At 46.0% G+C, this 26,872-nt stretch overlaps 1 protein-coding gene across 7 annotated transcripts in view; it reads right to left on the bottom strand.

Annotated features, from left to right (window-relative positions):
- Positions 1 to 26,872, bottom strand: part of KIF17 (kinesin family member 17) — a 542,173-nt gene that overhangs the window by 387,840 nt on the left and 127,461 nt on the right. The gene's annotated exons all lie outside the window — the stretch shown is intronic.

The raw sequence follows: 26,872 nt of genomic DNA, 5'->3' as shown, positions 1-26,872 counted from the left end.
TAAGCTGGAAAGTGCCCCTGGGAGTTGGACGCCTGCCCACTTTGTGAGCAGTAAGTCGTCTGATACACCCTCTTCTTCAGAAATGCATTTACCACTAATACATACATGCCAACAGACCCGATTCAGGCGGGAGACTACCGATTTTAAAAGCCAAAAATGGCTTTATTTTAGCTGTCTCCCGCCTGAAATTGCATTTTCTACAACAGAAGTCAATGGGGAATTTTCATTCTCCCGATTTTTTCTTTTAAATCTCCCACTTCCTGGTCCTTAAATGTTGGCATGTATGCACTAATAACATCATATTTGTCATCTCTATTTATAGCTTGGGTTTCCCTTGTTATAATATGTGTTTACCTTTTTTCTATCCCAGCACATTAATTGCTGCCATGAAATCTGTTTTTGGTCTGTAATCCCTTTGTTTTTAATTCACTATTTATTATCTCATACTATGTTGAGTTGCAATATATTATCAATTTGTTATCTCTTTTAAATAACAATAACATATTTGAACACTAGAAATGAATTTGCCGGTGTGGCCACATCTGAAATGTGTAGGTAGGACCTATATGACTCACGATTAGCCCAGGAGAGCTCTGCTTTCTGGAAGGAGAGGAGTCGGGGTCAAGGCATGGTCTTGGTCATTAGACTCGGTCTCGTGGTACATGAGGGTACAGGGAGGGGCTGAGGCTTCAGTTACTCTGTTGCTGGTAATGACTCCACATAATGCCTCACATCTCGGGGTGTACCCGTCTGTTACCAGGGGATTCGGAAAAACACAATGCCGGCAGCCATGCAGTTGAACGAAGCTTCATGGGAAGTTAAGATGGCGTTGCCTCGCATCTTGGCACACGGGAATGTAACCACAGCAGCAAATCTTGCACTTTGACCTGCGCGCCGTATGACCAGCTCTACGGCATTGCAGAGCAGCGTTGCCGAGCAACTTTACGCACAGCTACCTCCGCACAGCCCGTGGGCAATCAGGTCTTGCCATAGCTGACGAGTTATGTCAGGGTTTGGAAAAAACAGTGTTCCTTGACGTGGTTGTAGGCTGAGGCGCGCCGCATGAGGTAAGAGCTAGAGGCAACATTCTCCCTGATGAAGAGCGGCAGTCATCCTTTTTGATGGATTCACCGACTCTTGGGCTGGGAAGGCCTAGCTAGCCACGTTCTTAGCCGAAATTTGCATTTCAGGGGGGAAAACCTCAAATGTTATCTGATTCTAGTTTTCACAAAACCAGTGTTAAAGCATAGAGCGAAGAATCACTTGTCTATATAGTAAAGCATCATCTAATCTGTACGAAGATTATCGTAGTTCTGCAATATTTCTACAGTATTTTTGTAAGAACAGTATGTAAAGTGGTTTGGATAAACTTAATTTTTAATTGTAAATTATTCTGAAGTAATACCCTACAATTAAGAGTATTTTAAACAACGGGCACTTGATGTGTGTCCCCTGGTGTTGCCACGTGTACAGAAAGCAGAGAGAAGAGTGACGAAGAAGGATTAGGCTAGAATTGACAAGGTTTATCGCAAGCACCCAACTCCCTTCCGAGGCTTGTATGGCGTAACTCTTGCTTTCTGAAGAACTGAGAGGCTCTGGAGGTGTTTACCCTACCAGTTGAGAGCCATGGTTTTACCCCTCCCTCTTCTGCCATCCATGGACAAGCATACTATTACAGCTGTGAACACAGCAGCCCTCCCTTTCCATTGGAGGACAAGCATGTGTAACTCTTCGAGCCACAGGAAAGACCTAGTAAACGAAAGTGGGTGGGTGACAAAAAGGGCAGTCTTGCAAAGGTTCCTCTCAAGCACAGTCACGAGACTGAAGAACATTTTTGATCTCCACTGTGGCGATGACACTTCTGAGGAGAACTAATTTGGGACCACTTTCTGCTCATGGACAGGAGCACAATCCCATCTAGAAAGTAGTACGAGTAGTCTTTTTCAGGACTACCCAATGCTAGGCATCTGAAAACTGCACCTGCAATTTGGAAACAACACAAAATCTGAATCCAGGGTGAGGCGGGGGGGGGGGGGGGGGGATCGATTTTGGAATGGTCTCGCCCCTTGTAGTGAATGGTTATATAGTGCAACTGAGAGTTGCTTTCGGGCACCAGGTTGAGACATTCCAGGCACTGAAAGGGGAACAATGAGGATGGCTGACTGCAAAGTGGAATCCACCATGCGAACCTCAGCGGCTGACTGGGAAGCCATTGAAGTGACTGGTGCCCACTCTGAAAAAGAAAGCACCTCTGTGTGCACCACTTTCAGCCAGCTGTTTGTGTATCTGGGTGAGCACGAGGGGGTTTTGCAGCAGCAAATAGACCTGTAATACATAACTCGGTTCTAATGCTATTATTGTCTTTAGTCATCCTGATGAAGTATTGTGTTTATATTGACCGTGGATTGAATGTTTCACTTGGGAGGAGAACGAGCGAAGTGCAGTGATAAAAGCATGACGAAGTCCTAAATAAAGCAGCAGTGATGCTATGCTGCAGACAGATGACCAAGTTGCTAGCCTATGATGAAAATGACCCCGCTTACGCTGCGAAGTCCATGCTCACAGTCACTATATCAACATAGTTCAGGAGAACATCCACACCACTACAGAGGGACATTGGAAAACCAAAGTGGTATTTCCTGTAGAACAATGATTTTCTGCAGAACAGTGTTACGAATCTCTCATTGATTCATGTGGGAGAATTGAAATTAGAGAGTCTTTGGAATGTTTAAAGGTAAAACAGAATTGTAGTCTAGCTTCAGAGACATGAGTACATGCACTAAGCTGCGGACTCCAGATGGCCCACCGAGGAGGTCAAGCACTGACATAGCGCAGGCCTTCTACTATGAAGTGCTATATCAACCGGTCTCTGGGAGGTCAGGTAATGATAGTGCCGAACTGCTCGGTGACATTCCACTGTCGGTACTCTGTTGGACTGAAGACGAGGCAATTGACTGCAAACTTACGAACAAAGAAATAGTTGGGGCCATTAGGGACCTATAGTCTGGGAAGGCAGCGGGTCCGAATGGGCTCCCTGCAGAACTCTACATGTGTGTGGCAGAGAGGATAGCCCAACAAATGCTGAATATGTTTCTCACTGCGACGGCAGATGGGCAGCTGCCAGTGGATCGGAGGCTGGCAACCATCATAGTCATCCCAAAGATAGGGAAACTTCTCGAGCTGTGTAGCTCCTATAGACCCATTTCCCTACTTAACTTTGAGGTTAAGGTATTGGCAAAGGTGCTAGCCAACCAACTAGGCCCGGTGATGCCCACGTTAATTCACCCTGATCAGTCAGGATTTATAGCACACAGAATCACCAGGCTGAACCTCCACCGCCTATAAGGAGTCATGCACATGGTAACGAATCGACCAACCGAGGCCGCCATGCTCCTGTCGCTAGACGCGCAAATGGCATTCGATAGTATCGAATGGCCATATCTCTTTGTGGGTCTCTCCAGAATGGGTTTCGGGCAGCAGTTCTGCGCATGGGTCAAACTCCTATATTGCACCCTTCTGGCAAGGGTTCGGGTAAAGAGGGCTATCGCTAGGCCATTCTCGTTGAACAGGGGCACATAACATGGGTGCCCACTCTCCCCTCAGCTGGCACTGGAGCTGCTGGCGTGCCGAGCATTGATGTAGGGGGCAGCTGGGAAGAGCGCATATCCTTATCCACAGACAACATTCTGCTCTACGCACATAAACCCCGTCAAACCTTTCACAGATTCATTCACATTTTCCAACTGTCTGGCAGTTACCCGGGCTACCGGATAAACTGGAACAAGTCCCTGTTATTCTCCATGACAGGCGAGATTCCATCCCTGACTTCACAGAGAAGAATTCAAGTATCTAGGTATTTGGGTCACTAAATCAAGGGAGGACTTTATGAAATGAAATGTGTACACTAAACTGGAGAGGTTGCAGGAAGACATGACCCATTGACGGCGTCTGCCGGTCTCCCTCATGTGCAGAGCGGTCTTGTTCAAAATTATGGCTCTCACCTGCCTGCTATATGCACTGCAAAACACCCTGTACCAGATACAGATGGCCTTCTTCCAGGCGATTGAGGCAGAGCAACGTGCCCTGCTGTGGGGAGGCGGCAGCCCATGCAACGCGCTATGCAAGTTGAAGTGGGGGTGTACGAGGGTGGTCTGGCTGTACCGGACATTAGAAACGACTCTTTGGCATCTCATCTCGTTAACATTAACGATTGGGTTTTCACTCCAACCTCAGAGCCCGCATAGCTATGGGAAATGGCGGCTTTCAGAACGCGCTATATAGTAAGAATTGTAACAAGTTGCTGCAGACGCACACATAGATGGTAGTTTGGCGTGGAAGAAAGCCATGAAATCATTAGGATGGGGTGCTAGGTTAACAAAGCAGATCCCACTCTGGGACTGCGATAAGCTGGGCGAAGTTCGGAGTCTGCGAGATTTTCATAAGTGGGAGCTCATTGGGATAGAACATTTGAGAGATGTCTGGCACGGTGGGACAATGATCGAATTTGGAGAATTACAGACAGAGTACCAGATTGGGGGGGGTGGGGTACTTCTGATACCTACAACTGAGACACGCACTCCGGTGCCATGTTTTGATGGGGCAATTGCTTCCTGAATACTCCCCGCTAGAGGACAGACTCCTACTAGATCCAATAATCGACAAAGCTATATCCTCAACATATTGGAACATTATGAATAATTCCCCAGACTGTATGGGCCCCATAAGGACGGCATGGGATTCAGACGTAGGATTTCTAGAGGATGATGACTGGGCGGAAGCCATAAAGAACCCCAGAGAAATTGGGATCATACACAGATCATATGCCCCTAGAACACTGAATCATCGTATGGGTTGCTGCAACTTAGTCAAGTGCGCTAGGGGATGTGGGGAGATGGGCACCTTCTTCCATATTTTATGGTCCTGCCCTAAAATTCAACAGTATTGGAAAGGAGTTGCCCGAGTGATGACAACATTAGTGGTCAAAGGCAGGTCAAAGGCTGACGCACGATGGCATATACTAGGAGTGACGGGAGAGATAGTCTGGCCAAAATACGCAAAAATATGGCTCAGGCTGGCTGATGGAGTGGAAAAGAGGAATATTGCGGGAACATGGGGAGCTGTTGGGGCTGGGAAAGAGGCTTATAGACTGGTATCACCAGGCGGAGAGAACCAAACTATCAGCGTAGGGGCTGCCCTGACAAGTGTGAAAAGATCTGGGACGCTTTGATAAATTATAGGAGTTAACTCAAGGGGTGAAAATTTGGGGCGGGGTTGGGAGGAAGGCTGTAGAGCTGAGATGTAGAGGGTAGAACGGGATAGCCTTACGCAATTGCTGCATATTGCATTGCCAACAGATTCAGTATGAACTCTTCAAATCACTGCTTGCCATGTTTCATTCTGTCTATGTATTAATAATAATAATATTTTTTAAAAAGGTAAAACAAAAACTTGACATGGAAGAAAATGTCACAAAAACAAGCTTTTGGCGGAGCATAGCCACTAGCCCCAAGAATACCTCATACTAGGATGATTATCAGACAGTTAAGGCAAACAAGCATTGGCAAAACTCATATGTACTGCCTTCAGCAGGCTAGCTATCGGTGTTGCCACTGCTTCTTTGTATTAGCTCATTGAAAATAGTTATTAGTGTGACATCACTTGTGCATGCATGCATCTCTTACAAAAATTCAAAGATGGCGAGCAATACCTATGATGCCCCAATAATATTTTTGGCATTTTTAATTTATCACCTCAACATGGCTGATGGCAATCTTTGACATGTAATTAAAAGCAGAAAAAAGTTTATGGGAGCACAAAGCGAGCAACTAGGCAGCACTTTGTGGCCAGGCATATGTGTTTAATTCAATTCTATTAGCAATTAAATACATTAAATTAAGCTTGTTTTTTTCCCAATTGTTGACTTTAGATGGAAGAGAAACTTAGTTTTAGAAAGCAACTTAACCCCTTCGGGGCTGATGACGAGCTGGGCTCGTCATGGAGTAGGGCGCTCGCACGCTCATGACGAGCCCAGCTCGTCATGAGCCCCACCCTCGGGGGAAGCGCCAGCGCTCCCACAAAGTCTGTCCGATCGTAAGTTTTTTGGCTGGGATGGCAGGGGAAGACCGTCCCCTGCCTCCCCCCGCCCTCCCCGCCCGCGTCATCAATGACGTCAGCGCGCGAGGCGCGCTGACGTCACTGGGGGTTCCTGTTGTTTACCGACGCGCAGGGAAGCCATTTGCTTCCTGCGCGTCGGATGATTCAGAGGTCAGTTTTGCGGCTGGGGCAGGGGGGAAAGTTTTCAAAAGGAGATCGAGTGAAAGGAAAGGCTTTTCCTTTCACTCGTTGCAAGTTTAGAGCATTCTGCTGCACGATCGTGCGATCGTGCAGCTGGAATGGTAGGGATTTTTTATTTTTTTTTCATTTGTGGACAATTTCGTTGTTCGGGGAGCGGCCCCTTGGGGAAGGGTCGCTCCCCTTTTTGGGGTAACATTACTTTTGAATTGTTTTCATGCCTCTGGTATGAAAAAATGTTGATTTGTTGAAAAAAAAAACAGATGGGGTCATTTCCAAAATGTGAATGTAGTGCTGATTTTATTGAAGGATGCAAGTGCCTCTGTCCTTCATCTCTTTTATTTTTTGTGTACCTGAAGTGGCTGAAAAACACACCTGTGCTGCCTAGGCAAAGCTCACTAGTGTTTTTGGGCTGATGAATGGTTTTTTTTGTGTGCTGCTTTTCAAACACATGCTTTGTCTCCAGTGACCATGTGTGTGTTACTATGCCATGTGCGAAGGGGTCCCTTGAGTGAGCTGTCCATCATAGTGGGAAGCTCACAAATGTTTTTGGGCTGTTGATTGTTTCCTGAATTTGTGCTGCAACTCGAGCGCCATCTTTGTCTCCATTGACCATGTGTGCGTTACTATGCAACCGCACAAATGTGCGCAGGGGTCCCTTGTGTGAGCTGTCCTTCATAGTGGAAAGGTCACAAATGTTTTTGGGCTGATGAATGATTTCCTGAATTTGTGCTGTAACTCGATCACCTGCTTTGTCTCCAGTGACCTTTGTGTGTGTTATTATGCCATTGCACCGATGTGCGCAGGGGTCCCTTGAGTGAGCTGTCCATCATAGTGGGAAGCTCACAAATGTTTTTGTGTTGATGATTGTTTTCCTGAGTTTGTGCCGCAACTCGAGCGCCATCTTTGTCTCCAGTGTCCATGTGTGCGTTACTATGCAATTGCACAGATGTGCGCAGGGGTCCCTTGTGTGAGCTGTCCATCATAGTGGGAAGGTCACAAATGATTTTGGGCTGATGATTGCTTTCCTGAGTTTGTGCTGCAACTCGAGCGCCATCTTTGTCTCCAGTGTCCATGTGTGCGTTACTATGCAATCGCACAGATGTGCGCAGGGGTCCCTTGTGTGAGCTGTCCATCATAGTGGAAAGGTAAAAAATGTTTTTGGGTTGATGAATGTTTTACTGAATTGGTGCTGCAACTCGATCACCTGCTTTGTCTCTAGTGACCTTTGTGTGTGTTATTATGCCATTGCACCGATGTGCGCAGGGGTCCCTTGAGTGAGCTGTCCATCATAGTGGGAAGTTCACAAATGTTTTTGGGCTGATGATTGCTTTCCTGAGTTTGTGCTGCAACTCGAGCCCCATCTTTGTCTCCAGTGTCCATGTGTGCGTTACTATGCAATTGCACAGATGTGCCCAGGGGTCCCTTGTGTGAGCTGTGCATCATAGTGGGAAGGTCACAAATGTTTTTGGGCTGATGAATGTTTTCCTGAATTTGTGCTGCAACTCGAGCGCTTGCTTTGTCTCCAGTGTCCGTGTGTGTTACTATGCCATCGCACCAATGTGTGCACAGGTCCCTTGAGTGAGCTGTCCATCATAGTGGGTAAATTTAGGAAAGATGGTGCACTCCGCTAGTTGGTGGGCGTTGCCAAACGGGGATCTTCTGTGTGAGTTCACATGCCTCTTATGTGTATAAATGGTCAGAGACTGTTGAGAGCAGCAGATGGGGAGAAAGAAGCTCCTGGTCATAGGAACTGTTTTAGGATTGCGCTTGTGAAAATCAAGGATGCAAGTGCCTCTGTCCAGCATCGCAGTTAACCACAGTAATTCTGTTGTCCCCCTCCCCATGAGAATCCCTGATGACGTCAGCGCGCACAGCACGCGCCAACATCTTCAGGGATTCCCAGGCGGTCGGGAAGCCATTTGCTTCCTGCGCCTGGAGGTGTTAGGTTGGTTTTGAGATATTTGGGGGGGTTTGCAAAGAGGCATCAGGGGAGAGGTAAGTGATTTTCCTCTCTTCTGATGTCTCTTTGCAGGGCTCACGGTCGCGCACAGCATTGCGATTGTGCGGTGGAAATGCCCCCACTAGCACCAGGGATTTTATTTTACATTGTAGGAAGTGACCCATTGGGCAAGGGTCGCTTTCAGGTGGGTCGGATTTTAAATTTAGATTTTCTGGCCTCCCCCCCGGTGGGCAAATCAACCCGTACTTTTGTCCGTTTTGCCCTTTTTGATGGCCCATCTGTGTGGATGTGATTTTGGGGGTAAATTTGTGTATTGTTTATTCATTTGTTATGTTGTTTGTGAAATGTAGTATTAAATTATTTTTTTCTTCTTTGTTTTTGATCCAGGCTTTTGCTGTTTGTATTGGTGTAGGTTGTGGTTCGGTTAATGCTGGTTTTGCAGCTTGTGTAGTTGCATGTGCTTGGTAAGTAAATGTTTTTTGTACTATTTTTCCTAGATAAATGTGTTGTTATGAAAAGTGAAGTTATTGCTGTTTGTGTGGCTTTGTGTTTCTTGATTGTTAACTTTTTTTTTTGTATTGCTGCTTGATGTGTACTTTGTCTAATCTATACTTTTTTTTTTCTTTCCAGTGGGATTTCCTTTCTTTTTGCTGTGTTTCAGCAGAGTAGGTGCTGGTGAGTCTTCTTATATTTGGTTAGATTTGAATTGTTTTTGAGTGTATTGATTTTTGTGTGAAGACTCTACCTTGTTTACTTCTTCCTTTGCACAGTGTAGGTTGTTGTTCACTTGTGTGTGTAGTCTTCTTGATTTGTAAGGATAATGGCTGCTCGCAGGATTACTGCTAAGCAGGTTGTTAGTTTGCTTTTTGAGTCTTCCTCTGACCATGGTCCAGACACTGACTCCGATTCGGAGCATGAGGTAGGTGCAGAAGATTCAGGCAGTGAGTTTTCTCTTCGCATGGTATCATCGGATGATGATTCTTCTTCTAGTGCTGATGAAGTGCCTGTGGTAGAGAGGGACATTGATGTGCCGGTAGAGAGGCAAGAGCCATGTGAGCGGCAGCCTAGGTCCTCAAGGTTTCCCTTTTTTTCTCGTCGGGAACAGGCAAGTGTGGTAAAGGCTGCGCCCAAAAGGTTTCACATTGCTGTGGTGCGCCAAAGGTTATCTGGTGCTGCTAGTCTTCCTGTTGTAGAGCAGCATGAGGCATCTGGTGCTGCTAGTCTTTCTGTTGTTGTTGAGCAGCAAGTGGCATCTGGGGATGCAAGTTCTTCTGTTGATGTTGAGATGCAAGAGGCAGCTGGGGATGTGAGTTCTCCTGTTGGTGAAGAGATGCAAAATGTATCTGGGGATGCTAGTATTCCTGTTGGTGTAGTGATGCAAGAGGCATCTGGGGATGCTAGTGTTCCCGTTGATGTAGTGCAGCAAGAGGCATCTGGCCTGCAGGCTAGGGTGGCTTCTTCTCCTCATGTTAGTGATGACGTCTGGGTTGCCCCTGGCATGGTGCAGCCGGAATTGCCAGACTTCACTGGTGTTCCAGGGTGTAGAGTGAATACTAACAATTTTTTGCCAATTCAATTTTTTCAGTTGTTTTTTGACGATGAGTTTTTGCAGGAGATTGTGGAGCAAACTAATTTGTATGCAGAGCAGTATTTGAGGGACCACAGTGCCAGCCTTAAGCCCCATTCTAGAGCTACCCATTGGTCTCCCACATATGTTGAAGAGATGAAGAAGTTTTTGGGATTAACTTTTTTGATTGGCTTGCTAAGGAAGCCATCAATGTCTTCTTATTGGTCCACTAGTCCCTTGATGGCAACATCTATATTTCCAGCAGTTATGACTCGTGATCGATATATGCTTCTTCTTCGCATGATGCATTTTGTTGATAATGATTTAGCGTTGCCACGCGATCACCCTGATTGTGACCGTCTTTTTAAGATTCGGTCTGTCCTTGATCACTTTGTTGATCGTTTTCCTGAGATGTTTGCACCTGGAAGAGAAATAGCTGTGGACGAGTCTTTGGTATTGTTCAAGGGCCGCTTGGTTTTTAGGCAATACATTCCTAGTAAGAGGGCACGCTATGGCATCAAACTGTATATGCTGTGTGACAGTGAGACTGGATATGTTTATAATTTCAGGGTGTACACCGGTAAGGATTCCAGCATTAACATTTCTGCTTGTCCGTCCACTTTTGGAGTGACTGAGAAATTTGTGTGGGAACTAGGTAGACGATTATTTAACAAAGGCCACCATTTATATGTAGATAACTTCTACACTAGTGTGCGTTTGTTCAAGGAGTTGGCCAAAGTGGGCACTGTTGCATGTGGCACGATGCTCAGTAACCGGAAAGGTTTCCCAATAGAACTTGTTTGCAAAAGGCTTGTGCGGGGACAGTCTACTGCATTGCGATGTGGGAAGCTTCTAGCTGTGAAGTTTTCAGACAGGAGAGATGTTTACATGCTGACTACTATCCATGACGAAAGCACTGAAGCTCTGCCAGTTCGGGGTGAGACTGCTGAAGTGCGTAAACCTGTGTGCATTTTAGACTATAATAGGCACATGGGTGGTGTTGACAGAGTAGATCAGAGGTTGGAACCTTATGCTGCTCTTCGAAAGGCTTACGTTTGGTACAAGAAGTTGGCTATCCATCTTTTCCACTTGGCATCCTTTAATGCTTTTGTTGTTTTCCAGAAATCTTGTCCTGAGTCAAAGATGCCTTTTGTTAAGTTTCAGGAGACTATAATAGGCAGCCTTGTACTAGTGGAACAGGCAAGTGTGCCAAGATTTGGAGTGGTGGAGGAAGTGGCTAGACTGAAAGATCGCCACTTTCCAGAATACATTCCTCCCACAACTGCAAAAGACAATCCCACTAAAAGATGTAGAGTCTGTTGGCGAAGAGAAGTGCGGAGGGAGTCTCGTATGCACTGTCCTGACTGTCTTTCAAATCCTGGATTGTGTGTGCCAGCTTGTTTTAAATCGTACCACACACAAAAGAAGTTTTGGGAGTTTCATTGAGCTTGTAAGTGTACTGTCTGGTCTGTTTTCTGTAATATTTTTTAGTTTGCTTTTAGGTGTGCATTAGTGCAAAGCATTTAGTTTTTGAATTTGTGTTAGCAGATTTGTAGGTTTCTACATTTGATTTGTGGTATTTCTTTAAAAAAATCTAATTTCGATGGTGGTGTGTGCAGGATTGTGCTTGGATTGTTGGTGTGCGTGGACTGGCGCTTGGCTGGTGGTGTGCGTGGTCTGGTGCTTGGCTGGCATAGTGCATGGATTGGAGTTGTGCTGGGGGGTGAGTGGATTTTTGCTTGGCTGGCGGAGTGCATGGTTAGGTGCTTGGCTGGTGGTGTGAGTGGATGGCGCTTGGCTGGTGGTGTGAGTGGAGTGGTGCTTGGCTGGCGGTGTGTGTGGAGTGGTGCTTGGCTGGCGGCGTGTGTGGAGTGGTGCTTGGCTGGCGGCGTGTGTGGAGTGGTGCTTGGATGCTGTTGTGTTTGTGGAGTGGCGCTTGGCTGGTGGTGTGCGTGGAGTGATGCTTGGCTGGCGGTGTGTGTGGAGTGGTGCTTGGCTGGTGTTGTGTTTGTGGAGTGGCGCTTGGCTGGTGGTGTGCGTGGAGTGATGCTTGGCTGGCGGTGTGTGTGGAGTGGTGCTTGGCTGGTGTTGTGTTTGTGGAGTGGCGCTTGGCTGGTGGTGTGCGTGGAGTGATGCTTGGCTGGCGGTGTGTGTGGAGTGGTGCTTGGCTGGTGTTGTGTTTGTGGAGTGGCGCTTGGCTGGTGGTGTGCGTGGAGTGATGCTTGGCTGGTGGTGTGTGTGGAGTGGTAGTTGGCTGTCGGTGTGCGCTGAGTGGTGTTTGGCTGGCAGTGTGCATGGTCTGGTGCTTGGATGGTGGTGTGGGTGGACTGGCGCTCGGCAGGTGGTGTGTGAGTAGTTACTTTCTGTTGGTCAATACACACACTGCTAGTTGAGTGACACTCCACACAGTCCATCATTTTGTGTAGTTGCAGTGTCAGAAATGTGGGCGTGTGAAAGTGATGGGCCCTTGAATGGCGCTGTTTGTTGGTGTGAGTGTTGAAATGTGATGGGTCCGCGGCTGGCGGTGTGAATGTTTTGTATGTGTCACGCGTACGAAAGGTGTATGAATGGCCTGTAAAGAGGTTGGTGCCTTGACGTGGCTTTACAGCTCACGAGCTGTGAGTCAGTGGTTCAGTTTATCATACGTTCAATTATACGCAGTGTATTTCATTTTTGATGAAATTACTTGCGTATCCAATTGTATGTACTGAATCATCACTCACCCTCGTGCCAAATCCAACCAGTATGTGTGTGTGCTTGCGGATTAGATGGGTGTGCAGTAATAATTGTTTTTTTTCTCTTTCTGCAGTAGGGTGTACCTTGCCCCTTATTGTGATTGTTGTTATGTGTTGCTTTTCCATTCGGATGGTGTCAATGGTCTGGTTTGTATCAGGTATGAAAGGTGCGTGAATGGCCTGTAAAACGGTTGGTGCCTTGTCGTGGCTTTACAGCTCACGAGTTGCGAGTCACTGGTTCAGTTTTTATGCATTTATTTATTGACAGAGCATTTCATTTTTTTGAAATATCTTGTTAATAAAATTTTATGTACTGAACCATCACTCGCCCTCGTGCCAAATCCAACCTGTATGTGTGTGTCTTTGAGGAATAGATAGCTTTTTAGTGTGGGAAAGCGTGGCATCACCGGGCTCACACAAATTACCTCCCACCCAGCGTTCCCCAAGGTCTCCCGATAAAAATGGTACCTCACTTGCGTGGGTAGGCATAGCGGCTGCTTTAGGAAAAGGCCCAATTCATACTGTGGAGACCAAAAAATTACCTTTAGCCAAATAATCTTATTTTTTGAGGGGGTCACCTGAGCTTTTGACCCGGGGCTTGGCAGGCATCTTTGGAAACTACCAAACCCAAACAGTTCTGAGAACTAGACACCCGGGGGAGTCCAGGGAGGTATGGCATGCGTGGGTCCCCCAATGTTTTCCTACCCAGAAACCCCTGCAAACCTGAAATTTTGGTCCAAAAACCCACTTTTCCGTACTTTTTTGGGTGGGATCTCGCTGCCGGAACAAATGTCCTACCACCCAGCGTTTCCCTTGTTCTCCCGAGTAAAATGATACCTCACTTGTGTGGGTGGGCCAAAGGCATGTGACTCAGGCTGGGGTGCTTAATTTGTAAAACTTAAATATGACTAAAAACTACTTTTTTCAAAATTCATTTTTGGCGTGTTCTGCTTTGGGGCACCCACACAAGTGAGGTATCCTTTTACTCGGGAGAACAAGGGAAACGCAGGGTGGTAGGTTTTTTTTGCCGGCACGGCGATCCCACGCCAAAATGTTTGGAAAAGTGCTATTTTTACCTATTTTTAAGGTTTGCAAAGAGTTCTGGGTAGGAAAACATTGGGGGACCCACACATGCCATACCTCCCTGGACTCTCCCGGGTGTCTAGTTTTCAGAACTGTTTGGGTTTGCTACTTTGCGAAGAATACCACCGAGCCCCGGGCCACAAACTCAGATGCCCCCCCCAAAATCAAGGTAGTTTTGCAATGAGGTAATGTAAATTCACCACCGTACGATTTGAACCGTTTCCTGTTGCAGCCACTATGTCTATCCACGCAAGTGAGGTACCATTTTTTTCGAGAGACCTGGGGGCACGCTGGGTGGGTGGAAATTTGTTGATCCACGCAGATTCCAGAACTTTCCACCACAGAAATGTGAGGAAAATGTGTTTTTTTGGTCAAATTTTTATGTTTGCAAGGGATTCTGGGTAACAAAACCTGGGGGTAGGCAGACGAGTCACCCCATCCTGAATTGCCCTGGGTGTCTAGTTTTCAAAAATGTATAGGTTTGCTAGGTTTCCCTAGGTGCTGGCAGAGCTACGGCGCAAAAACAAAAGGTAGTCTTTTTGTCCGAATCGTGCTAAATTTCACTGGGAAATTGAGGTGCGACCATGCTGCGTTTTGCGCTGTTTCATGTCGCAGCCACTATGCCTACCCACGCAAGTGAGGTACCATTTTTTTCGGGAGACCTGGGGGCACGCTGGGTGGGTGGAAATTTGTTGATCCACGCAGATTCCAGAACTTTCCACCACAGAAATGTGAGGAAAATGTGTTTTTTTGGTCAAATTTTTATGTTTGCAAGGGATTCTGGGTAACAAAACCTGGGGGTAGGCAGACGAGTCACCCCATCCTGAATTGCCCTGGGTGTCTAGTTTTCAAAAATGTATAGGTTTGCTAGGTTTCCCTAGGTGCTGGCAGAGCTACGGCGCAAAAACAAAAGGTAGTCTTTTTGTCCGAATCGTGCTAAATTTCACTGGGAAATTGAGGTGCGACCATGCTGCGTTTTGCTCTGTTTCATGTCGCAGCCACTATGCCTACCCACGCAAGTGAGGTACCATTTTTTTCGGGAGACCTGGGGGCACGCTGGGTGGGTGGAAATTTGTTGATCCACGCAGATTCCAGAACTTTCCACCACAGAAATGTGAGGAAAATGTGTTTTTTTGGTCACATTTTTATGTTTGCAAGGGATTCTGGGTAACAAAACCTGGGGGTAGGCAGACGAGTCACCCCATCCTGAATTGCCCTGGGTGTCTAGTTTTCAAAAATGTATAGGTTTGCTAGGTTTCCCTAGGTGCTGGCAGAGCTACGGCGCAAAAACAAAAGGTAGTCTTTTTGTCCGAATCGTGCTAAATTTCACTGGGAAATTGAGGTGCGACCATGCTGCGTTTTGCGCTGTTTCATGTCGCAGCCACTATGCCTACCCACGCAAGTGAGGTACCATTTTTTTCGGGAGACCTGGGGGCACGCTGGGTGGGTGGAAATTTGTTGATCCACGCAGATTCCAGAACTTTCTACCACAGAAATGTGAGGAAAATGTGTTTTTTTGGTCAAATTTTTATGTTTGCAAGGGATTCTGGGTAACAAAACCTGGGGGTAGGCAGACGAGTCACCCCATCCTGAATTGCCCTGGGTGTCTAGTTTTCAAAAATGTATAGGTTTGCTAGGTTTCCCTAGGTGCTGGCAGAGCTACGGCGCAAAAACAAAAGGTAGTCTTTTTGTCCGAATCATGCTAAATTTCACTGGGAAATTGAGGTGCGACCATGCTGCGTTTTGCGCTGTTTCATGTCGCAGCCACTATGCCTACCCACGCAAGTGAGGTACCATTTTTTTCGGGAGACCTGGGGGCACGCTGGGTGAGTGGAAATTTGTTGATCCACGCAGATTCCAGAACTTTCCACCACAGAAATGTGAGGAAAATGTGTTTTTTTGGTCAAATTTGTATGTTTGCAAGGGATTCTGGGTAACAAAACCTGGGGGTAGGCAGACGAGTCACCCCATCCTGAATTGCCCTGGGTGTCTAGTTTTCAAAAATGTATAGGTTTGCTAGGTTTCCCTAGGTGCTGGCAGAGCTATGGCGCAAAAACAAAAGGTAGTCTTTTTGTCCGAATCGTGCTAAATTTCACTGGGAAATTGAGGTGCGACCATGCTGCGTTTTGCGCTGTTTCATGTCGCAGCCACTATGCCTACCCACGCAAGTGAGGTACCATTTTTTTCGGGAGACCTGGGGGCACGCTGGGTGGGTGGAAATTTGTTGATCCACGCAGATTCCAGAACTTTCCACCACAGAAATGTGAGGAAAATGTGTTTTTTTGGTCAACTTTTTATGTTTGCAAGGGATTCTGGGTAACAAAACCTGGGGGTAGGCAGACGAGTCACCCCATCCTGAATTGCCCTGGGTGTCTAGTTTTCAAAAATGTATAGGTTTGCTAGGTTTCCCTAGGTGCTGGCAGAGCTACGGCGCAAAAACAAAAGGTAGTCTTTTTGTCCGAATCGTGCTAAATTTCACTGGGAAATTGAGGTGCGACCATGCTGCGTTTTGCGCTGTTTCATGTCGCAGCCACTATGCCTACCCACGCAAGTGAGGTACCATTTTTTTCGGGAGACCTGGGGGCACGCTGGGTGGGTGGAAATTTGTTGATCCACGCAGATTCCAGAACTTTCTACCACAGAAATGTGAGGAAAATGTGTTTTTTTGGTCAAATTTTTATGTTTGCAAGGGATTCTGGGTAACAAAACCTGGGGGTAGGCAGAGGAGTCACCCCATCCTGAATTGCCCTGGGTGTCTAGTTTTCAAAAATGTATAGGTTTGCTAGGTTTCCCTAGGTGCTGGCAGAGCTACGGCGCAAAAACAAAAGGTAGTCTTTTTGTCCGAATCGTGCTAAATTTCACTGGGAAATTGAGGTGCGACCATGCTGCGTTTTGCGCTGTTTCATGTCGCAGCCACTATGCCTACCCACGCAAGTGAGGTACCATTTTTTTCGGGAGACCTGGGGGCACGCTGGGTGGGTGGAAATTTGTTGATCCACGCAGATTCCAGAACTTTCTACCACAGAAATGTGAGGAAAATGTGTTTTTTTGGTCAAATTTTTATGTTTGCAAGGGATTCTGGGTACCAAAACCTGGGGGTAGGCAGACGAGTCACCCCATCCTGAATTGCCCTGGGTGTCTAGTTTTCAAAAATGTATAGGTTTGCTAGGTTTCCCTAGGTGCTGGCAGAGCTACGGCGCAAAAACAAAAGGTAGTCTTTTTGTACGAATCATGCTAAATTTCACTGGGAAATTGAGGTGCGACCATGCTGCGTTTTGCGCTGTTTCATGTCGCAGCCACTATGCCTACCCACGCAAGTGAGGTACCATTTTTTTCGGGAGACCTGGGGGCACGCTGGGTGAGTGGAAATTTGTTGATCCACGCAGATTCCAGAACTTTCCACCACAGAAATGTGAGGAAAATGTGTTTTTTTGGTCAAATTTGTATGTTTGCAAGGGATTCTGGGTAACAAAACCTGGGGGTAGGCAGACGAGTCACCCCATCCTGAATTGCCCTGGGTGTCTAGTTTTCAAAAATGTATAGGTTTGCTAGGTTTCCCTAGGTGCTGGCAGAGCTACGGCGCAAAAACAAAAGGTAGTCTTTTTGTCCGAATCGTGCTAAATTTCACTGGGAAATTGAGGTGCGACCATGCTGCGTTTTGCGCTGTTTCATGTCGCAGCCACTATGCCTACCCACGCAAGTGAGGTACCATTTTTTTCGGGAGACCTGGGGGCACGCTGGGTGGGTGGAAATTTGTTGATCCACGCAGATTCCAGAACTTTCCACCACAGAAATGTGAGGAAAATGTGTTTTTTTGGTCAACTTTTTATGTTTGCAAGAGATTCTGGGTAACAAAACCTGGGGGTAGGCAGACGAGTCACCCCATCCTGAATTGCCCTGGGTGTCTAGTTTTCAAAAATGTATAGGTTTGCTAGGTTTCCCTAGGTGCTGGCAGAGCTACGGCGCAAAAACAAAAGGTAGTCTTTTTGTCCGAATCGTGCTAAATTTCACTGGGAAATTGAGGTGCGACCATGCTGCGTTTTGCGCTGTTTCATGTCGCAGCCACTATGCCTACCCACGCAAGTGAGGTACCATTTTTTTCGGGAGACCTGGGGGCACGCTGGGTGGGTGGAAATTTGTTGATCCACGCAGATTCCAGAACTTTCTACCACAGAAATGTGAGGAAAATGTGTTTTTTTGGTCAAATTTTTATGTTTGCAAGGGATTCTGGGTAACAAACCCTGGGGGTAGGCAGAGGAGTCACCCCATCCTGAATTGCCCTGGGTGTCTAGTTTTCAAAAATGTATAGGTTTGCTAGGTTTCCCTAGGTGCTGGCAGAGCTACGGCGCAAAAACAAAAGGTAGTCTTTTTGTCCGAATCATGCTAAATTTCACTGGGAAATTGAGGTGCGACCATGCTGCGTTTTGCGCTGTTTCATGTCGCAGCCACTATGCCTACCCACGCAAGTGAGGTACCATTTTTTTCGGGAGACCTGGGGGCACGCTGGGTGAGTGGAAATTTGTTGATCCACGCAGATTCCAGAACTTTCCACCACAGAAATGTGAGGAAAATGTGTTTTTTTTGTCAAATTTGTATGTTTGCAAGGGATTCTGGGTAACAAAACCTGGGGGTAGGCAGACGAGTCACCCCATCCTGAATTGCCCTGGGTGTCTAGTTTTCAAAAATGTATAGGTTTGCTAGGTTTCCCTAGGTGCTGGCAGAGCTATGGCGCAAAAACAAAAGGTAGTCTTTTTGTCCGAATCGTGCTAAATTTCACTGGGAAATTGAGGTGCGACCATGCTGCGTTTTGCGCTGTTTCATGTCGCAGCCACTATGCCTACCCACGCAAGTGAGGTCCCATTTTTTTCGGGAGACCTGGGGGCACGCTGGGTGGGTGGAAATTTGTTGATCCACGCAGATTCCAGAACTTTCCACCACAGAAATGTGAGGAAAATGTGTTTATTTGGTCAACTTTTTATGTTTGCAAGGGATTCTGGGTAACAAAACCTGGGGGTAGGCAGACGAGTCACCCCATCCTGAATTGCCCTGGGTTTCTAGTTTTCAAAAATGTATAGGTTTGCTAGGTTTCCCTAGGTGCTGGCAGAGCTACGGCGCAAAAACAAAAGGTAGTCTTTTTGTCCGAATCGTGCTAAATTTCACTGGGAAATTGAGGTGCGACCATGCTGCGTTTTGCGCTGTTTCATGTCGCAGCCACTATGCCTACCCACGCAAGTGAGGTACCATTTTTTTCGGGAGACCTGGGGGCTCGCTGGGTGGGTGGAAATTTGTTGATCCACGCAGATTCCAGAACTTTCCACCACAGAAATGTGAGGAAAATGTGTTTTTTTGGTCAACTTTTTATGTTTGCAAGGGATTCTGGGTAACAAAACCTGGGGGTAGGCAGACGAGTCACCCCATCCTGAATTGCCCTGGGTGTCTAGTTTTCAAAAATGTATAGGTTTGCTAGGTTTCCCTAGGTGCTGTCAGAGCTACGGCGCAAAAACAAAAGGTAGTCTTTTTGTCCGAATCGTGATAAATTTCACTGGGAAATTGAGGTGCGACCATGCTGCGTTTTGCGCTGTTTCATGTCGCAGCCACTATGCCTACCCACGCAAGTGAGGTACCATTTTTTTCGGGAGACCTGGGGGCACGCTGGGTGGGTGGAAATTTGTTGATCCACGCAGATTCCAGAACTTTCTACCACAGAAATGTGAGGAAAATGTGTTTTTTTGGTCAAATTTTTATGTTTGCAAGGGATTCTGGGTAACAAAACCTGGGGGTAGGCAGACGAGTCACCCCATCCTGAATTGCCCTGGGTGTCTAGGTTTCAAAAATGTATAGGTTTGCTAGGTTTCCCTAGGTGCTGGCAGAGCTACGGCGCAAAAACAAAAGGTAGTCTTTTTGTCCGAATCATGCTAAATTTCACTTGGAAATTGAGGTGCGACCATGCTGCGTTTTGCGCTGTTTCATGTCGCAGCCACTATGCCTACCCACGCAAGTGAGGTACCATTTTTTTCGGGAGACCTGGGGGCCCGCTGGGTGGGTAGAAATTTGTTGATCCACGTAGATTCCAGAACTTTCTACCACAGAAATGTGAGGAAAATGTGTTTTTTTGGTCAAATTTGTATGTTTGCAAGGGATTCTGGGTAACAAAACCTGGGGGTAGGCAGACGAGTCACCCCATCCTGAATTGCCCTGGGTGTCTAGTTTTCAAAAATGTATAGGTTTGCTAGGTTTCCCTAGGTGCTGGCAGAGCTACGGCGCAAAAACAAAAGGTAGTCTTTTTGTCCGAATCGTGCTAAATTTCACTGGGAAATTGAGGTGCGACCATGCTGCGTTTTGCGCTGTTTCATGTCGCAGCCACTATGCCTACCCACGCAAGTGAGGTACCATTTTTTTCGGGAGACCTGGGGGCACGCTGGGTGGGTGGAAATTTGTTGATCCACGCAGATTCCAGAACTTTATACCACAGAAATGTGAGGAAAATGTGTTTTTTTGGTCAAATTTTTAGATTTGCAAGGGATTCTGGGTAACAAAACCTGGGGGTAGGCAGACGAGTCACCCCATCCTGAATTCCCCTGGGTGTCTAGTTTTCATAAATGTATAGGTTTCCTAGGTTTCCCTAGGTGCTGGCAGAGCTACGGCTCAAAAACAAAAGGTAGTCTCTTTTTCCAAAGAACGTAAAATTTCACTGGGAAATTGAGGTGCGACCACGTTGCATTTTGTGCCGTTTCCTGTCGTAGGCACAAGGCCGACCCACACAAGTGAGGTACTGTTTTTATCGGGAGACCTGGGGGAACGCTGGGTGGGTGGAAATTTGTTGATCCACGCAGATTCCAGAACTTTCCACCACAGAAATGTGAGGAAAATGTGTTTATTTTGTCAAAATCTTAGCTTTGCAAGGGATTCTGGGTAACAAAACCTGGTGGTAGGCAGTCGAGTCACCCCATCCTGAATTCCCCTGGGTGTCTACTTTTCAAAAATGTATAGGTTTGCTAGGTTTCCCTAGGTGCCGGCAGAGCTAGGGTGCAAAAACTACAGGTAGGCACTTTGCCAAAAAAGGGTCAATTTGTAACTGCTAAATTTAGGTGTGACCACGTTGCATTTTGCGCCGTTTCCTGTCGCAGGCACAAGGCCGACCCACACAAGTGAGGTACCGTTTTTATCGGGACACTTGGGGTAATTCAGATTTGTAAATCAACTGTTATTACCTATTGAGATTTCATGCATTTCTCCCTTTGAATGAAAGACATTGTGTAAAAAAAAAAATCTTTATGAAAAATGACCAATAATTCTCATGCTAGTATGAGTATTCCCAACTTTGAAAATGTGCAATTATATACTGTTTCTGAAGTCTATAATTTGTACCCAATTCAGAAATACATAGGTGTCTTTCATACAGATTATTCCATGTATACATTTTCCAAGACAAAGTGCACTATACCCAGTAAATGAAAAAATACCATTGCAAGTTGCTGCTCAGTTTTTGGATCTGGGTTCGTCGGGTTCTTGGTGAAACTACAAGTCCTATATATCCCCACAACCAGGAAGGTCTAACAAATGTAACGGTATATTGCTTTCCAAGAGCTGTCAAAATTAGAAAAAGTTATAGGTGAAAACGTTGAGACAAAAGGCTGTTTTTTTCAACAAAATTTTAAATATTCCAATATCTAACTGTTAGTTTCTATAACGAAACCTTCATGGATTTAGACAAATGACCCCTTTCTGAATTCAGAATTTTGTCTACTTTTCGAAAATGTAAAGCTTTCCAGGATCCATTATTGCTTTCAAACTCATTTCTACCATTAACTGGAAGGAGGTGGAAAGCTCTAAAAATAGCAAAAATAGGCTATGTCCCAGAAAAATGCCAAAACTGAGTGAAAAATTTCGGTTCTCTGACAAAAGTCTGTCATTCCCTGAAAGCTGAGAAAATGGAGATTTCAGCCCCACAAACCCTTTTGTGATACCATTTTCAGGGAAAAACCCAGAGGCTTTCATTTGCAGCCCGTTTTTCCCATTTTTCTGAAAAAAACAAAAAAATCACTATATTTTGGTTAATTTATGGGACCCCTCCAAGGGAATCCACAAACCCTGGGCGCCTTTAGAATCCACATGATGTTGGAAGAAAAGGACGCAAATTTGGCGTGGATACCTTATGTGGTCAAAAAGTTACAAGGGCCTAAGCGCGCACTACTCCAAAACGCCAAAAAAAGCCTCAGCACAGGAGGGGAAAAGGCCTAGCAGCGAAGGGGTTAAGACTTGGCTATTACTCAGTGAGTTTGGTGCCTGTACGTAGCAAGACTGTGTAGCCACGCGTTTTACAAATCCCTAGTATAGAATACTCAAAAAGGCAGCCTGCACCATCCTGATGTCAGCTCTGCCGTTATGAAAATGAATCTCTTGTGCACATGGTTTGGTCTCTGCTCAGAGATAAATCATAAATGTAAGTTATGGCTGAAACCCCTGTTCAACAGTATGGAGTTCAGCACAAGCCATGAGAAATTTGTAAAATGTGCAAGTTGGTCTACCCCTCATTTGAGATGAGGTATCTTGTCAAATTCGTGGATGAAGTTCTAAGCCATTTAAAGAAGTTAATTTGGCTCCACCATAGTTGGGGCTTAACTGTGTATTCATAATTTTTTGGTCGAGCCTAGCGGCAGCGAGCATACACTGCTCGCTCTGCAAGGAATGCTGAATTGGAGTATGCACTGGGAGCCCTGCCCACTCTCCACCCATATTTGTCAGTGGCTTATGTCATTGTCCTTCGTAAATGCTGGCTTCTGATTCGTACATAGCCTTGTTAGCCCCTCCTTGGTACCGCTTTGATTGCATTTGTTACCTCCCAAAACAACGGGACCTTTTACTTGGCTTGTTACACGGCCTGCATTATAAGTCGGTGCCCACAAAAATGAATGTGCCCTCATGCAACGCAACTGGTGCTCGTGTAAGGCGCTCTGATACCCAGTACCTTTGGGTCAAGTTTGCGCTATATAAAATTCCGTAAAAAAAAAAAAAAGTTGGTGAGCACTATTTTGTTGATTGACAGATCTTTTGACTGGGTGTGAGTGTTTGATTGATTCAGATGCTCCGTCCATCACCACCCCCTTTTGTACCGCTTTTGGCTGCCATAAGTGTGGCAGGGTATGCTAAGATGTGAGTCCCTTGCTCACTTTGCCACTGGATTCAAGCAAGCCGGGCTGAAGACGGCTGGAATGCCAGAAACCGGTCCTCGGAAGCTTGTTTCCGGACCAGGGAAGGCATGGCTTGGCAGTTCGGACTGGACTGTTCCCATGAGGCACAGGGTCAGACTGATTTGCATATAGCCATATCTGAACTGGGGTGGCAGAGTGGGCTAAAGAACGGTGATGGATTAAACCCAGATCTTTTGACTCGGTGTGTGTGTTTGATTGATTCAGATGCTCCGTCCATCACCACCCCCTTTTGTGCCGCTTTTGGCCGCCATAAGTGTAGCAGGGTATGCTCAGATGTGAGTCCCTTGCTCACTTTGCCACTGGATTCAAGCAAGCCGGGCTGAAGACGGCTGGAATGCCAGAAAGCGGTCCTCGGAAGCTTGTTTCCGGTCCTGGGAAGGCGTGGCTTGGCAGTTCGGGCTGGACTGTTCCCATGAGGCACAGGGTCAGACTGATTAGCATATAGCCATGTCTGAACTGGGGTGGCAGAGTGGGCTAAAGAACGGTGATGGTTTAAACCAGATCTTTTGACTGGGTGTGAGTGTTTGATTGATTCAGATGCTCCGTCCATCACCACCCCCTTTTGTACCGCCTTTGGCCGCCATAAGTGTGGCAGTGTATGCTCAGACGTGAGTCCCTTGCTCACTTTGCCACTGGATTCAAGCAAGCCGGGCTGAAGACGGCTGGAATGCCAGAAACCGGTCCTCGGAAGCTTGTTTCCGGTCCAGGGAAGGCATGGCTTGGCAGTTCGGGCTGGACTGTTCCCATGAGGCACAGGGTCAGACTGATTTGCATATAGCCATGTCTGAACTGGGGTGGCAGAGTGGGCTAAAGAACGGTGATGGATTAAACCCAGATCTTTTGACTGGGTGTGAGTGTTTGATTGATTCAGATGCTCCGTCCATCACCACCCCCTTTTGTACCGCTTTTGGCCGCCATAAGTGTGGCAGGGTATGCTCAGACGTGAGTCCCTTGCTCACTTTGCCACTGGATTCAAGCAAGCCGGGCTGAAGACGGCTGGAATGCCAGAAACCGGTACTCGGAAGCTTGTTTCCGGTCCAGGGAAGGCATGGCTTGGCAGTTCGCGCTGGACTGTTCCCATGAGGCACAGGGTCAGACTGATTTGCATATAGCCATGTCTGAACTGGGGTGGCAGAGTGGGCTAAAGAACGGTGATGGATTAAACCCAGATCTTTTGACTGGGTGTGAGTGTTTGATTGATTCAGATGCTCCGTCCATCACCACCCCCTTTTGTACCGCTTTTGGCCGCCATAAGTGTGGCAGGGTATGCTCAGACGTGAGTTCCTTGCTCACTTTGCCACTGGATTCAAGCAAGCCGGGCTGAAGACGGCTGGAATGCCAGAAACCGGTCCTCGGAAGCTTGTTTCCGGTCCAGGGAAGGCATGGCTTAGCAGTTCGGGCTGGACTGTTCCCATGAGGCACAGGGTCAGACTGATTTGCACATAGCCATGTCTGAACTAGGGTGGCAGAGTGGGCTAAAGAACGGTGATGGATTAAACCCAGATCTTTTGACTGGGTGTGAGTGTTTGATTGATTCAGATGCTCCGTCCATCACCACCCCCTTTTGTACCCCCAATAATATTTTTGGCATTTTTAATTTATCACCCCAACATGGCTGATGGCAATCTTAGACATGTAAATTAAAAGCAGAAAAAAAGTTTATGGGAGCACAAAGCGAGCAGCTAGGCAGCACTTTGTGGCCAGGCATATTTGTTTAATTCAATTCTATTAGCAATTAAATACATTAAATTAAGCTTGTTTTTTCCCAATTGTTGACTTTAGATGGAAGAGAAACTTAGTTTTAGAAAGCAACTTAAGACTTGGCTATTAGTGTAACTCAGTGAGTTTGGTGCCTGTAGGTAGCAAGACTGGGTAGCCACGCGTTTTACAAATCCCTAGTATAGAATACTCAAAAAGGCAGCCTGCACCTTCCTGATGTCAGCTCTGCCGTTATAAAAATGAATCTCTTGTGCACATGGTTTGGTCTCTGCTCAGAGCTAAATCATAAATGTAAGTTATGGCTGAAACCCTTGTTCAACATTATGGAGTTCAGCACAAGCCATGAGAAATTTGTAAAATGTGCAAGTTGGTCTACCCCTCATTTGAGATGAGGTATCTTGTCAAATTCGTGAATGAAGTTCTGAGCCATTTAAAGAAGTTAATTTGGCTCCACCATAGTTGGGGTTTAACTGTGTATTCATAATTTTTTGGTCGAGCCTAGCGGCAGCGAGCATACACTGCTCGCTCTGCAAGGAATGCTGAATTGGAGTATGCACTGGGAGCCCCGCCCACTCTCCACCCATATTTGTCAGTGGCTTATGTCATTGTCCTTCGTAAATGCTGGCTTCTGATTCGTAAATAGCCTTGTTAGTCCCTCCTTGGTACTGCTTTGTCTGCATTTGTTACCTCCCAAAACAACAGGACCTTTTACTTGGCTTGTTACACGGCCTGCATTATAAGTCGGTGTCCACAAAAATGAATGTGCCCTCATGCTACGCAACTGGTGCTCGTGTAAGGCGCTCTGATACCCAGTACCTTTGGGTCAAGTTTGCGCTATATAAAACTCCGTAAAAAAAAAAGTTGGTGAGCACTATTTTGTTGATTGACACTGATAGGGACAATGGCGGCTGCTTTTTGTATTTACAGAGCACCCACACAGGGCAATGGTGGCCGCTTTTATGGAGCGCTATGCTGCTCTAACTTGTATGCTGATGGCGGCGCCCGCTTTAGGGACACCGCACTCAGCTAAAAATTTTTTTTTAACTGTTTCTTTATTTTTGGAAAAAACTTTAATGGTGAGCATGTGGCCCACCTCACATACACCGCGCTCTGCAATACAATAGGTATCGCTTTTGCCAAAGTTTGAACTATTGGTATTTTAAAGGACAATTAATGCCTTTTAATATTATAAAAGGCATTGCCAATAGCTCAAAATCTCGCAATTGCGAGACCTATTGCATTGTAAATGCTTGTTAATACTGATGTTACTTAGTTTGTGATTCAGTGTTGATAGTAAAGCTAACTCTCACGATAAACCAGCTTTTGTTTATGTATAAAAGAGCAGAGACTTAATCATATAGCAAGCAGGTGAATTTTACTGCACTGCGCTTTTTAACTAAGTTTTGCCGATAGTGAATTTATGATGTTTTCACATTTTGCAATGCTTTTTACGTAACTTCACATATGAAATATATTTTATCTAATGTGCTGAAATTCTCTAAAACCTCTGTCAGGAGAACACACTCTTTGACTGATGTAAAGAAGTCACGCATATTCTCAAATGGTTATCAAAAGATATATCAGAAAGATGTAACACACCACAAACAGATATATCAGAAAACAAACAGATAAGATCATTTTTAAGAAAGTAAAGCAGTTTTTCCTAAATCCATTATTTTTCTGTTTAACAAGTACACTTTCATTATAAAACACTAGCCGTTTGGGTATATGGCCCTTTTCCTACTCCTTCCATCATTTAGATGTTACTCCATGTACCACCAAACTTCAGTCACTCCCCAACTACAATATGTTACCGTTTCACTTCTGGTTAGCTAACACTCCTCTTTTACAGTTCCACAGTTTCCTACAGGTTGTGCCATTTTCTTTTAGTCATCTGTGGCACACATCATGTTCACTATTTCGGTGTTTAATTTGTAAAAGAATAAGACTGAGTTCAAAGTTCTCTTCAGAAACCTGCTGCCAGTGTTACCAAAGGTCAGGTTGCCGAATGCCAGGACTGCACGGTATTGATTCCACCTAAATGCCTCTTCATACACAACCACTCAATCATCCTTGGCCCTTCATCTCACTCCTTTGGGTTCTTTTTAATGCCTGCTTTCTCCCTTTGTCACTGTTTTCCTATCTTTCTCTTCCTCGGTCTTTCTCCCTTTTCTGCCTTTCCCCCTCCTGACTTTGGTTAAAGTCTGATGGTGAAAAATAAGTCCTGGTCTCAAAAAGTGAATGCCTGTGGGCCCCACAAGCAATCATCTACTCAAATTAAGCACTGGTTTCACAAATAAGT

Source organism: Lissotriton helveticus, chromosome 5_1 (genome assembly GCF_964261635.1).
Source record: "Lissotriton helveticus chromosome 5_1, aLisHel1.1, whole genome shotgun sequence".
NCBI lineage: Eukaryota > Metazoa > Chordata > Amphibia > Caudata > Salamandridae > Lissotriton > Lissotriton helveticus.
The sequence above is the reverse complement of the archived record's forward strand: the minus strand, read 5'-3'. Positions and strand labels throughout refer to the sequence as shown.